Consider the following 13217-nt stretch of genomic DNA (forward strand, 5'->3'; position numbering starts at 1 on the left):
TAAAAAGGCCAAAAATAGTCAAGTGGTCGATCCACCGGTCGACCGGCACACAGTGTCATTTCGACCGCTAGAAACTGAAGCCAACCAGTTTCAACTGGTAACCTAACTGGTCGTCCAACAACCAATGGTCAGACAACCGTCGACCGGTCATCGACTGCTTGAATAGGTAATGTCCCAACGGCTCTATTTTTCCCCAGTAGTCATATTTAGCGGTCGACCGACAAATCCTAGCAGTCGACCGATTGAGCAAAAAACTAGCCGTCAGAGCTATTTTAACACATGATTTTTAAGCATTAAATGATGCCTATAAATACCAAAAGTGTAAGACCTTTTCACCATCACTACAGTCCAAAAAAATATTTTATTGTGAGGTGAAAAAGTAAATTCTAACTCTTTGTTCCATCATTACAAGTCAAGAAGAATTCATCCTAGCTGACTTCATTTGCTCAAGACCTTATTCACTTCTAGGAGAAGCTCTAGAAGGTGAAGCATCATTGCACCCATATTTGAATATCCATATTAACATTGCAAGAAGTTGGGACACTTCTTGCCTAGGTAACACTTATTCTACACCTCTTTTAGTTAATTGGTTTCTTACTCTTAGGTCGGGTTAACTGTCAAACCCTACCCCAGACAAGTTGGAATTTTGGTTTAAGGACAAGAACCCCTGATCAGGCAACCCGGATCACTGTGGAGCATCACTCCAGTGACATGGGTCAATGAAGAAATCTTGTGCATGTCCTCTTTTATACCTGTGAGAAGATGGACTGTGGACCCCTGCTCTTGCACAGTCCACAACTTGATGTATGGCTTAAACCCCAGGTATTCTCTCTCCTCCTTAAAGTGGTGGGACCCACCTCTGGAAAATCATGTAAAAACCTATAATGGGAATATGGGGACAATACCCTAATCCAGGGTCAAACCCCTGTGTTGTTCCCTTTTAAATTCTATTGTTGGAATTCTCTGGGCGATGGCACTGGGCGATGCAGCAAGGCCCAAAGACATCGCCCAATGGCTGATTTTGTACATTTTTAATTATTACAAATGGGGGGACCACCCAATATGACCATGGACACCCTCCACTGATAGAGGGGAGTCTGAGGGACCACCTCATACCCCTGGTTCAGTGTGGACCCCACCAGTGAACCCAGAACTGAACAGAATCAGTTTTTAAAAGAGGGACTGAAGGCAAACATGCCTTAGTTGGCCTTGGCTTATAAATAGGAGGCCTTGGGCTCATTTTAGAGCACTTGGCAGATCTGAATCCGAGAGAGAAAGGAGAGGAAAGAAAGGAGAGAAAGAAGAAGGAAGAAGGAAGGAAGAGGAAGGAGCTGCAGCAGCCCATCTCAGGCCGATCCGAGCTCACCTACAGCATCATTCAGGTAAAGAACCACCCCCATACCTGCAGTACCTGTTCTTTCTCTGCTCTTGCTGTGCCTTATGACCCTAGGCAGCCCAGACAAGCTAGGGTTTGCCCAGCCTTGGTCCAGATCAGCCATGCAGACCTTATGCATGGTAGATCTGGGCTTTTCTATGAAAATCAGTAGTTAGTTATGCTGCTGCCATGGCCGAAATCTGACTTTGCATGGTTACACTGCCCAGATCCCCTTCTGGTTGATGGATTGAAGCCCAGAGTGCAAACCAGGGCTGCAGGGACCAAACCCCAGGTGGGTGCAGCCCTGAAACCTTGTTGAACATACATATCGAGCCTTGCATGTGGCTGAATCCAGGTTCCCAGGTGTGGCAAAACCTTGAATACTATTCACCAGGGTTATTTGGGCAGCCAAAGTCAGCCTGACTGGAACCCTGATGGAGAAACCAATTGGACCATGATGTAGACCCTCACTGGGGCTACACAACACCCTTGACATGCAGAGGATCAGGTGTGAGCCCAACCATGCAAGCCCAGCCTTGGAAACTCAGCTTGTATCGATTCTACAGGCGCTGGGCGATGCAGACATCGCTTAGAGCCAACGCCCAGTGAAGGGAATTTTGCTGGAATGATGTACAGACCTGAGGGATTTCACTCACATACCCCCTGGGCACTGTGGGAAGGCTGGGAATTACCAAAAAGCCCTTCCTCACATTTGTCCTTATTTGGGAATGATTTGAAACCCTAGTGGGCCCTACACATGACTGTACACTGCTGTGCTTGCTCCTACAGCACATACATGCTATGGACAGCACTGAGACCATGTTCTGAACTAGTGGCAGGTACTGGTATTACAAATGACCAATTTGCCCCTGTGCCCTAACACTGGCCATGCACTGAAACATGACCTAAGGACCGATGTAAGGCTCAGTGATTCCAAGAGTGAACCAATTGAACCCCGGGTCAACCCAATAAGATTAGGGTAACCCTAGGACTTCTAATGACAGACTGATAACTTAACATGACAACTTATGATTTACATCTAGGACTTGATCCCGAGCTCGAGGTCAACAACCAGACAACTGCTGGGACTGAATTTGTGACGGAGTACCTAGAGCCAAGCACTGGTGAGTGAATAATACTATCGTATGTGCAAATGTAATTATGATCTGATGCCGGCTATTAATAATTGAATCATGAATGCTGTGTTATTTACTTATAATTCAAGTTACTTAAATCACTGCATAATGATTGTTGTTGATCAACACTGTGAATTCTATATAATGGTTGTGATTGCTAGACTAGATGCCGTACTCGGCTTGGAAATGGGGCCTGTGGTAGCCCGTATTATGGGGTACGGTTGACACCGCTAGACTCATACGATGCCATATAGACATGGGGCTAGAGTTTCATCACCCTTGCCACGAACCCTTGCCAGCAGGGGTTGAGGTGCTGGATGCCTGTGGGGACAATTATTAGGGAGTGAGAAAAAAAAAAAAAGAATAAAAGAACACTGGAATGATGCATAAATAAAAAAACACCGGAATGGTGCATGAGAGAAGAAACGGTTGTCCCCTTGGATAATCACAGAGGGCTGGTCAGGCCGACCTTGGTGAACGAATGCGAGGGCTAACCAGTCTTCTCCGATAACTCAATGGGTGTATCACGCGAAGGGGTTGGAAGCCTGCACTAGGGATACATGTATTGGAGATTGTAGTGGCTCAGACCCGACTTAGTTGTATTGATAGGTGGCTAATAATAAAGAATCTGGACTTGCATATCATGTAGATCATATGAACTGTGGATTATGATTGTATATGCATGCATGATGGATGTTATTTTCTCACGAGCTCGGTGGGGCTCACACTCTGTTATATGTTGCTTTCTTCTTAGATGATCCTGTAGGTGGATGGTGCTGTGGCATGGCGGGTTATCTCGAGGAGGAGAGTTTTGATTGTTCGATGCTGTTGGTGTGGACCCCGATGGAGGTCATACCAATTCTGCGTACATTCTCGGTGGTCATTGCGAATGAAGACCATTGAAGTGTGCATGTGATGTTTTGACTGGGGACTCCTTTTGGGTTTTTTGGAGTAATCCTCGTTCACACTTGGTTATTGTAGTTTTCTTTTTTTTTCCTTTTTAGGGTGAGAATGCTCACCCTGTATATATTTTTATATGTAGTACTGTTCTTATCAGCTTTTGTTTCTTTGTTGTGGGTTGTGTGTGCTCAGGAGATATATCAAACAAAACTTTATATGTACATATTATCATCATTTCCTATATCGCTATGCTTCCATTTACTTTTAAATTGTAGACGTCCTGCATTACTCTGATCTTACTTATGGTTAAGATGTGGATATGGTTCCATGATCGTAAGCATTGCTTCTAGATCCGTGGGATTTGGTGAATTGTCGTTATGCAATTCGGGTCACCTAACCAATCCTCTTAGGGGGTGGTTTGGGGTGTGACAGAGCTTGGTATCAGAGCAAGAGGCTCGTCTTACGATTATGGGTTGCAGACTAGGACTAATAAGCTTTAAACAATAAAACATGCAAGAATTAAAAACCATAGGGGAGGTAGATGTAAGTAAGTAAAATGCAAGAATTTTATGAACTTAGAACTAGTTACAAAAGTTTGATTGCATGACTGCAATTCAACAAGTACATAAAACTGAAGATAAAGAAATAAAAGTACATAAGCATAAAGAAAATAACAGTAGTCAAAATCATGTAACACGAAAGTCCGATACTGTAGGAACTACTCTGTAGGAGGCAAGTCACTCGGCGGAGGCTGAGTCTGACAAGAGTCAACTCTGTAGAATTTATCCCAGAAATCCAATCTCTGCTCGACAGCACCCACTCTACTGCCCAAGGAAGTGAAGCCCTGGTCCACCCTGGATCCCAGGTCTGACATTTGTGTACCGAGGCTCTGAAGTTGTGCCATCACCTGAGCCCAATCTAGAGGCCCTGGAACCTGTGAACTGGTGGCACCGGTCGTCTCATAAGTAGGTAAGTCCATAAACTGTGTGTCAAAACCCTTGAGATCATCTGGACCTAACCCTTGCTCCTCTGTGTACATGCCCTGAGCATCTACCCAATGTCGCCCTGCCCCTCATCATGTGCATCACCACCCTGGAGCTCACCCTCTGGCACTCCCATCTGCTCCTTGCCCTCTACTGGATCTTCACCAGGCACTTTCATCTTCAAGATAGAAGTTTTGTCTATAGGCCGGATCGGACCTTGTCAATGTACTCCCCCTCTAACGGAACCCCGAAGTATCGAAAGACCAATGTAAGGAACTTCCCATAAGGAAGGTTATCATCGGCTAGATTCCATGCATGATAAAGCATCACCTGAAGAAACAAATATGGGAGGTTAATGACTGGACCCCCCTAACCAGCACCCAACAGGTAGTAACTGATATACGCCCGCATCATAGATATGCTGCCCTTGTTTCCACCCTTAGGGTAAATATTGTAGGTTATACACCTACTGATCACTCTAGCACTAGGCTTGTAGACAGTCTCTAATTTGGGAGTGTCCCCTGAACCTGTCAAAGCCCTGTCCTAGTCTCCAAACAGAACATATCAAAAATGTCCATACGGGGCTGATAGTAAACCCTCTCACCGGTGTCAAGAAAACCTAAAATCTCTGCCAAAAGGGTAGTAGTCAATCTGATATCCACTCCCTTTACCCTATTCTGAAGTGTGAAATCTTGTGCCTCGGATGGCATCAAGTTACAATAAAAATATCGAACCAGGTTGGGATAACAAGGCTCGATAGGGGATAACATCGATGCCCAGCCTAGGGCATTAAATTTGGCAAAGAGGCCATATTGGTGGAAGTCCTCTACTCGTACCACCCGGCCATTTACTATCTTTACAGAAGCAAAATTTCTCCATTCCTTGGCGTACTCATACTTGGAGAAAAGAAGGTGATCGACCGGATTGTTGCTATGCAACTGACCGGATTGTTGCTATGCAAAATAGAACTTAGTTACGTAGGTATGTTGTATTATGTGTTTACTAAGTGTGGGAAGCATAGATCTTACCCTAACGAAGGTGTAGGATAGCTAAGAGCAGGATCTCATAGATTGTCTAGTCAATCGAAATCCTTAAACGCTAAGGTACCTCGAGCCAACCCAAGGATTTGTTATATTGATGCTATGGTTATTTAAGTTTCCAATAGTCGTGTACTTAATTCTTTCAATTAAGTATGCCCTAATGTTTAGAACCATGTTATGTGACAGGACCAGTGAGTTGACTGAGGCTGGTGACCCTAGCATCATGCTTTATATTAGACATTTACGACAGAGACTGAGACGGATACAGTTAGTGTTACCCCGGGCTGAGAGTCGACTGGACTTTTACTTGGCTATTGCAGCCATTAGTAGACCCGAGGACTGAGAGCATTTTCTGAGTCTAGCTGGAGAGGTAATAGTTGACATAGAATTTCTACTGGCACTAGAGTTCGAGATCGGGAAGAAGCTGGAGATGTTTGCCTGCTAGATCAGGTAATTAATTAAAAGTCTTTATTTAAAAATCTGAATTTTTTATTTTTCATTAGTGCCATGCATAAAATACTGACTTATAAAACATATAAGAAAGAGAAACATAAGGTATTCAATAAGACACAACACCTAACAAACCAAGATAATGAATCTAACAATCCACCTTACTGGTATGACTCATGATACTCATTGGAACCGTAGACTGGATTTATACCTGCTTAGTTAGGAAACAACTGTTGATCCATACAGATGGAATTGGAATATTGAACATGCTCCTCTTTTAGAGAAGCAACAATGGTCAACACTAGAAGTTCTCGTGGAGGTCGTAAGGGTAAAGAACCTAGAATTGTATCGGAGGTTGAACTGCCCAATGGAACCGAGGCTCAAAACTCTGAGGCATCGGCTACTTCATCAGGAGCACCAGCAGCTGCACAAACTACTACAACAGCACCTTAGCCAAGTGTGGCAGCCGGTGACATGACTATGTTCATGACCACGATGATGCGAACCATGCAACAACAACAGGAGTTGCTTGGTCAGATGTCTACACAGTTTGCAACTATGATGCATGAACACGCTGCACCACCACCACCACCCAATCGACCAGTGCTATTTCCACCACCTGTGTCTCAGCACTTAGCGGAAAATTCTACCGCCAAGGTTATGGAAAGGTTCAAGAAACTCCAACCGCCTGCATTTTCTACAATGACATCTGAGGCAATGCAGCCGGAAAGATGGATTAGTGTCCTGGAAAAAGCATTTGAAGTACTCAAGTGCACGGACAGGCAAAAGATTATTTGTGCGGGTTATCAGTTGCAAAATGAAGCCAAAGCTTGGTGGAAAGCCATGAGGCCTAATTTGGAAGTTGCTCACCCAAACCCCACATGGGAACAGTTTAAAGAGGTTTTCTTCAAAAACTACTTTCCCAAAAGTTTTAAGGATAGAAAGGAAGCAGAATTCATCGCACTGGTGCAAGGAAACAAGTCGATACTAGATTACCAACAGCGGTTCGAAGATCTGTTCCATTTTGCTCCAGAGCACTTGAAAGGGGAAGTTAGTAAGGCCAAGAAATTTGAGAAGGGACTTAAAACTGAGATTGGATCAGTTTTGTCAATCATGGATATTCGGGATTATGCTCAAATGGTTGATAAGGCTAAGACAATGGAGGATAGATTCAAGGAAAAAGAGAAAGAAAAGACTGTGACGTCGCCTGGTTTGAACAAAAGGTCAAATAATTTCCAAACCTATGGTTGGCCAAATAAGGTTTATCGAGGAACAAATTCAAGCCCTACTCCAACTCTGTATCGTAGGCCGAGCGTAGGTCAGAATTCTTTTCGCCCTACATTTACTTGAACTGCTAAACCTACTACAAGTCAACCGACAACAGCAGTTTCGCTAGCCCAACCAGTAGCAAGTCAAGTGAGCAAGGCCTCAACACCTGGAGCTCTACCCTTTAAGTGCTATCTGTGTAACATGGAAGGACATATGGCTAAGGATTGCAAATCACGTGGATATGGCAATAATTCATTTAATCAGCCCTACGCTAGGCCTTTCCAGTCACGGGACAATCGGATGCAAGGAAAGGTGTATGCTTTGACAAATGAAGAAGCTGAGGCGAACCCCGATGTATTGACAGTTAGGTTGCTGAACACTGCTTGACTATAGGGAATAATTGGCTTACATCCTGTAACCTAAATTACCTATAAACCCTAGGTACCCTGAATATCTCAACCATACCCGCACGAGTATTATTTGACTCGGGCACAACCCACTCTTTTGTCTCCTCAACCTTTGCGAGTAAGATGGAAGATCAACCAAGGGACATCGGGCACGAGTTAATAGTCAGTATGCTGACAGGGAGTGTCGTGAGTTTGAAAGAGGTCTCTGACCCTTGTCATATTGAAATTTGTGGGAAGAATCTAACCGCACGACTGATAAAAATGGATATAAATGATTTTGACGTGATACTAGGCATGGATTGGCTGTCTGCCTATGGTGCAAACATCATGTGTGTGGAGAAAAAGATAAAGTTTAAACTAGAAGATGGGTCAGAATTCACCTATCAAAGTGAACCGAGGAGGAAGTCCAGAAGGATAACATTATCTGCACTTCAGGTGCAGAAGTTGCTTGATGATGGATGCCAAGGCTTTTTGGCCACTGTGATAGACACGGAGGCGAAGATAAAACCCTTGGAGGAACTTCATGTTGCCAGAGAATTTCTTGATGTATTTCCAGAAGATCTGACACAGTTGCCGCCGGACCGCGATATAGAGTTCGCGATTGACCTGATTCCTGGTGCAGCATCGGTATCTAAGGCACCATACAGGATGGTGCCAGTCGAATTGAAAGAGTTGCAGACACAACTTCAAGATCTACTGAAGAAGGGATTTATTCGACCCAGTGTGTCACCTTGGGAAGCACCTGTGCTATTTGTAAAGAAGAAAGATGGTAGTATGTGGCTGTGTATCAACTACCGCGAATTGAATAAACTGACAATCAAGAATCGATATTCGTTGCCGCGTATTGATGACCTGTTTGATCAGCTACAAGGAGCAAGAGTTTTCTCCAAGATTGATCTTAGGTCAGGATACCATCAACTGAAGATCAAAAGTGGTGACATTCATAAAACGGTGTTTCGAACCCGATACAGACATTACGAATTCTTAGTGTTGTCATTCGGATTAACCAACTCACCGGCAGCATCTATGGATATGATGAACAAAGTATTCCATGACATACTGGATAAATTTGTCATAGTATTTATTGATGACATCTTGGTGTACTCTAAGAATGAGGAAGAGCACACGCGACACCTTACATTCATGTTGCAGCGGCTGCGGGAACACCAACTCTATGCCAAGTTCAGTAAGTGTGAATTTTGGCTCAACCAAATTGGTTTCCTAGGGCATATCATCACCAAAGACGGCATCAAGGTAGACCCCGGCAAAGTGAAAGCAGTTCTCGAATGGGAGACTCTGAAAAATGCCATTGAGATCCAAAGTTTCTTAGGATTGGCCGGTTATTACTGCCGATTTATTGAGAATTTCTCGCGCATTTCGGCGCCCATGACAAAACTCACAAGGAAGGGTACTAAGTTTGAATGGAAAGAGACATGCGAGAAGAGTTTTCAAGAACTGAAGAACCGATTGGTAACAGCTCCGGTTTTGACCATTCCAGATGGAACTGGAGGAATGGTAGTATATACGAATGCATTTAGAACAGGCCTAGGTGGCGTCCTGATGCAGAGAGGTAAAGTAGTCGCTTATGCCTCCAGGCAGTTAAAAAAACACGAGAAGAATTACCCCACTCATGATTTGGAGTTAGCAGCGGTAGTCTTCGCGTTGAAAATTTGGCGACACTACCTATACGGTGAAAAGAGTGAAATCTTTAGCGATCACAAAAGCCTCAAGTATTTCTTCACCCAAAAGGAGCTGAACATGAGACAGAGGCGGTGGCTGGAATTGGTAAAGGCTTATGACTGTGAAATTTAGTACCACCCTGGTAAGGCCAATGTTATGGCAGAGGCATTAAGCAAAAAGTCTCAGACAACGTCTGTAATACCCATGACCAAAATATAAGGGTAATTTAGACTTTTCACTTTGTGTGTAGAATCTGTACCAATGGACCAATGAAGGGTGGAATTGTGGTTGTTAGCATGCACACTAGAGGTAAAACCTTGCTAGTATTTTATTATTATTAGTACAGGGTATACTTATTTATTTATTTATTTTTCCTTCATTGTGCATGGTTATGTGTTACTAGTATCCATATATATTTATTTATAAGTTTATTAACATCTAAGAGAGGTTAGCCTAGTGGTTAGGACCCCATATGGATTTAAACAGGTCTAAGGATCAATTCTTGAGGGAAGCAATTGAAAGGAATTTTATTTGTTTTGCTTTGGATAGCTTGGTAGACACAATATTGACTTTTGACTTGGGGACTATAATCGATATTGAAAGGAGAAGAAAGATTCTCTTTGTCAAGTGTACTTGAGAAGTTGAGATAAATTAAGGGAAGGGAGAGAATGAAGAAACTTAAAGTTTAATGAATTAATAAACTGTAAAATAAATTAAGAGATTAAAACTTAAAATTTAATTAAAAGGGAGTTGAAACCTATTCTAACAAATAAAGAAGAAGAAGTAAAGAAGAGGAAATAAAGAAGGATTGAAGAAGAAGAAGGAGGAGGAAAAACAAAAAAAAAGAGAGGGAGAAAAGAATTTCACGTAAGAGCAAGAGAGAAGAGCATTCATTAGACTTGTTATTTTTTTTTTTGAAGCTATACATTTTAATATTTTTATACTCTATTTCATGATCATTTGAATATAGGAGATTGATTCGTGAGGTGGTATTGTTACGGTGTACAGTTTTGGACAGATTCTATCTTCTGTTAGGAAAAGAATTGTATTTCTTAATGAGTGAGGATTTTGGGCCCCAATTTTAGTGGGATTATAGATGACATGTAGATGAAATATTGTTTCAAATTTGAGGCCCATCCAATTTCGTTTGGTATCCCATCTGAATGAGAACTTGAGACTAATCTGCTGTCTTGGTAGAATTTGAACTTGAACTTGGGAATAATGAAAGGCCAACTAATACTTAGAATTTAGGTTTGAAATTTGGTGTGGATCATTATTATTTAGTCTAGTTTGATAAAAAAAAATTGGATTAAAATAAGTTTGGGATATGGTATTTATGTATCTTTTAAATATGTTACGCAGATTCTGGCTGAATCTGTGCACTAAGATTGAAACAAATGATTTAAATATGAAATATGAGAATTTGGAGATGGTTTTTGGTGGAGATCTTGGTATTATGGTAAATTGGTCCCCTGTAAATTTTGAGAATCTCTAGATGTTTACAAGTGGGGTAAATATTACAGTTTGAGGGCTACCCGTGTTTACAAGTTGGGTACAGCTTTGTAATGGTACATAAATCTATTGATTTTGCTGTTTATAATCTATGTAGGGGATATTGGATCGTTATTTTTGTGATTTGAAGTGCAGTGAGAATTGACTTAAAACTTACAAGGTGAGTGAGACCCCGGAGAACCTATGTATTATTTTCATATACAAATCTCTTTTCTTTGATTTGTCATTTTGTGAAATTTCATGATTTGAAACAACATGACTATTTGTGCATAATTGTCTTGAAATTTATTTTGAAGTATTATACATATTTTGAAATATAATTTGATTTCTATGGAAAGAATGCATGATTTTTACTTTATTAAAAGCATGATGAGACTTGTCATTTTATAAGATATGATTTGAATGTAATATTGTTGGACTACAACCCTTCCAACAGGGGGTTATATGTTGGGGTGGATTGTTGAGCACAGGAGTGAAGCAAGAGCATGACGTTTAAGGACATGATCTGGTTCTGTGAGCCAAGAGCTCGAAGCTCACAATTCCATTATGTTTGATATGTGGATCGGAGGGTGAGGCAAGAGCGTGACGTTTAAAGAACGTGGTTTCCCCTCCATAGGAGCCCGTTACCGTTCTGTGAGCCAAGAGCCTGAGTCCTATCCTATTGATTATATTGGTGATATGTTGATTTTTAGTAGTGCCATTTTATGAACCTACTGAGGTTATTAATTGGAACTAGATTTATGAACTTTTGAACTCATGGCATGTTTTACTGGAATTTGTGATATTTTCAGATTTATATAACATATGTTTTGAGATTCTATTACATTTCGGGATATGCATTTGTTTATCGATATTTATGTTCTATTTTTCCTTACTCATTAAGCTTTCCCCAAGATTACCCCTTTATTTAACCACACAAAGGACGAGAGTCAGGAGCCATGCTTATGTGATGAGTGCACTGGAGTTATTGGAGGAGATGATACTCAGATTGGGGATGATTAGAAAATTTATGGAATCATGTATCCTTCTTTTATTTGGAATGGTTGTAATGATTTTGGATTTGGATTTGACCTTGATACATGATTTATTTTAATATTTGGATGGATGGATGTAATAGGGATTTATTCTTACTTTTAGTTGTGGTGCCACCAACACTTTAGTTTTAAATATTCGAATTCATATTAATCGAAATGCTGAATTTAACTGTTTAAGTCTTCCGTTGTGTTATATGATGGTATTATTGAGGATTTATTTAGAGATTATGACTACTGGTTTAATTTTGGCTCATCTATCTAAAACCATTTCGATCTTGTGGATTTGTGTGACGACCCTTATCCCTAGGCCGGTTTGGGGGCGTTACAGCGGTGGTATTAGAGCAGAGTTTTAGAGTAGACTATGAACTAAAATTGGTGGCATAGGATCTTAATCATAGAGATATTACACCTAGGATTAAACCTCTATCAATAGGGTAGCTTGTCTTAGTTTCTTGTGTACTAGAAATTTTGGCTTTGGAGTGATATATTACTTTGATTGATTGATGAATTGCTTCTAAAAATAGAAAATGAAAACTAAAACCTTGAACATCTTTCAGGTACACTAAACATTTCTACCATATCTACCAATGTATTATTTGACTCGGGTTCGACACACTCCTTTCTATCTAAATCATTTTCTAAAAAGATTAGTGTTGACCCTAGACCATTGAAACCCTCCTTATTGGTGACCCTACCATCTGGAGAGAATTTGGTTGCAGACACTATGTTTGAGTCTTGTTTGGTTCAGATAGAGGGTAGAGAGATGCCAGCAAACTTAATTCTTCTAGACATGACAGACTTGATGTCATACTTGGCATGGACTGGTTGTCTACTTACCATGCCAGTATACAATATTATGAGAAGGATATAGTTTTTAAACCCAAGAATGAGACTGAATTTAAGTTTAGTGGGTTAAGGACGGGTAAACCTGCATCGCCTCTGATATCAGCAGTGCGTGCAAGGAAGTTACTTGCTCAAGGTTGCCTTGGATTTTTGGCTTCTCTATTTGATTTAAAGAAAGAGGAGCAACAGTTGGAGGATATCCATATCATTAGGGACTTTCCAGATGTGTTCCCTGATGACCTTGTTGGGTTACCACCCGATAGGAAATTGGAGTTTGCCATAGATCTAGTACCCGGTATGGCGCCGATCTCTAAAGCACCATACTGAATGGCACCATTAGAACTGAAAGAGTTGAAAGACCAATTGCAAGAATTATTAGAGAAATGGTATATTAGACCTAGTGTGTCTCCTTGAGGAGCACCAGTTTTATTTGGGAAGAAAAAGGATGGGACCTTGAGATTGTGCATTGACTACAGAGAACTGAATAAGGTGACCATCAAGAACAGATACCCTTTACCCCGGATCGATGATTTGTTCGATCAGTTGCAGGGTGCAAGTGTCTTTTCCAAGATTGACTTGAGATCTAGG

This window comes from Telopea speciosissima, chromosome 9 (assembly GCF_018873765.1).
Source record: "Telopea speciosissima isolate NSW1024214 ecotype Mountain lineage chromosome 9, Tspe_v1, whole genome shotgun sequence".
Taxonomy (NCBI): Eukaryota; Viridiplantae; Streptophyta; class Magnoliopsida; order Proteales; family Proteaceae; genus Telopea; species Telopea speciosissima.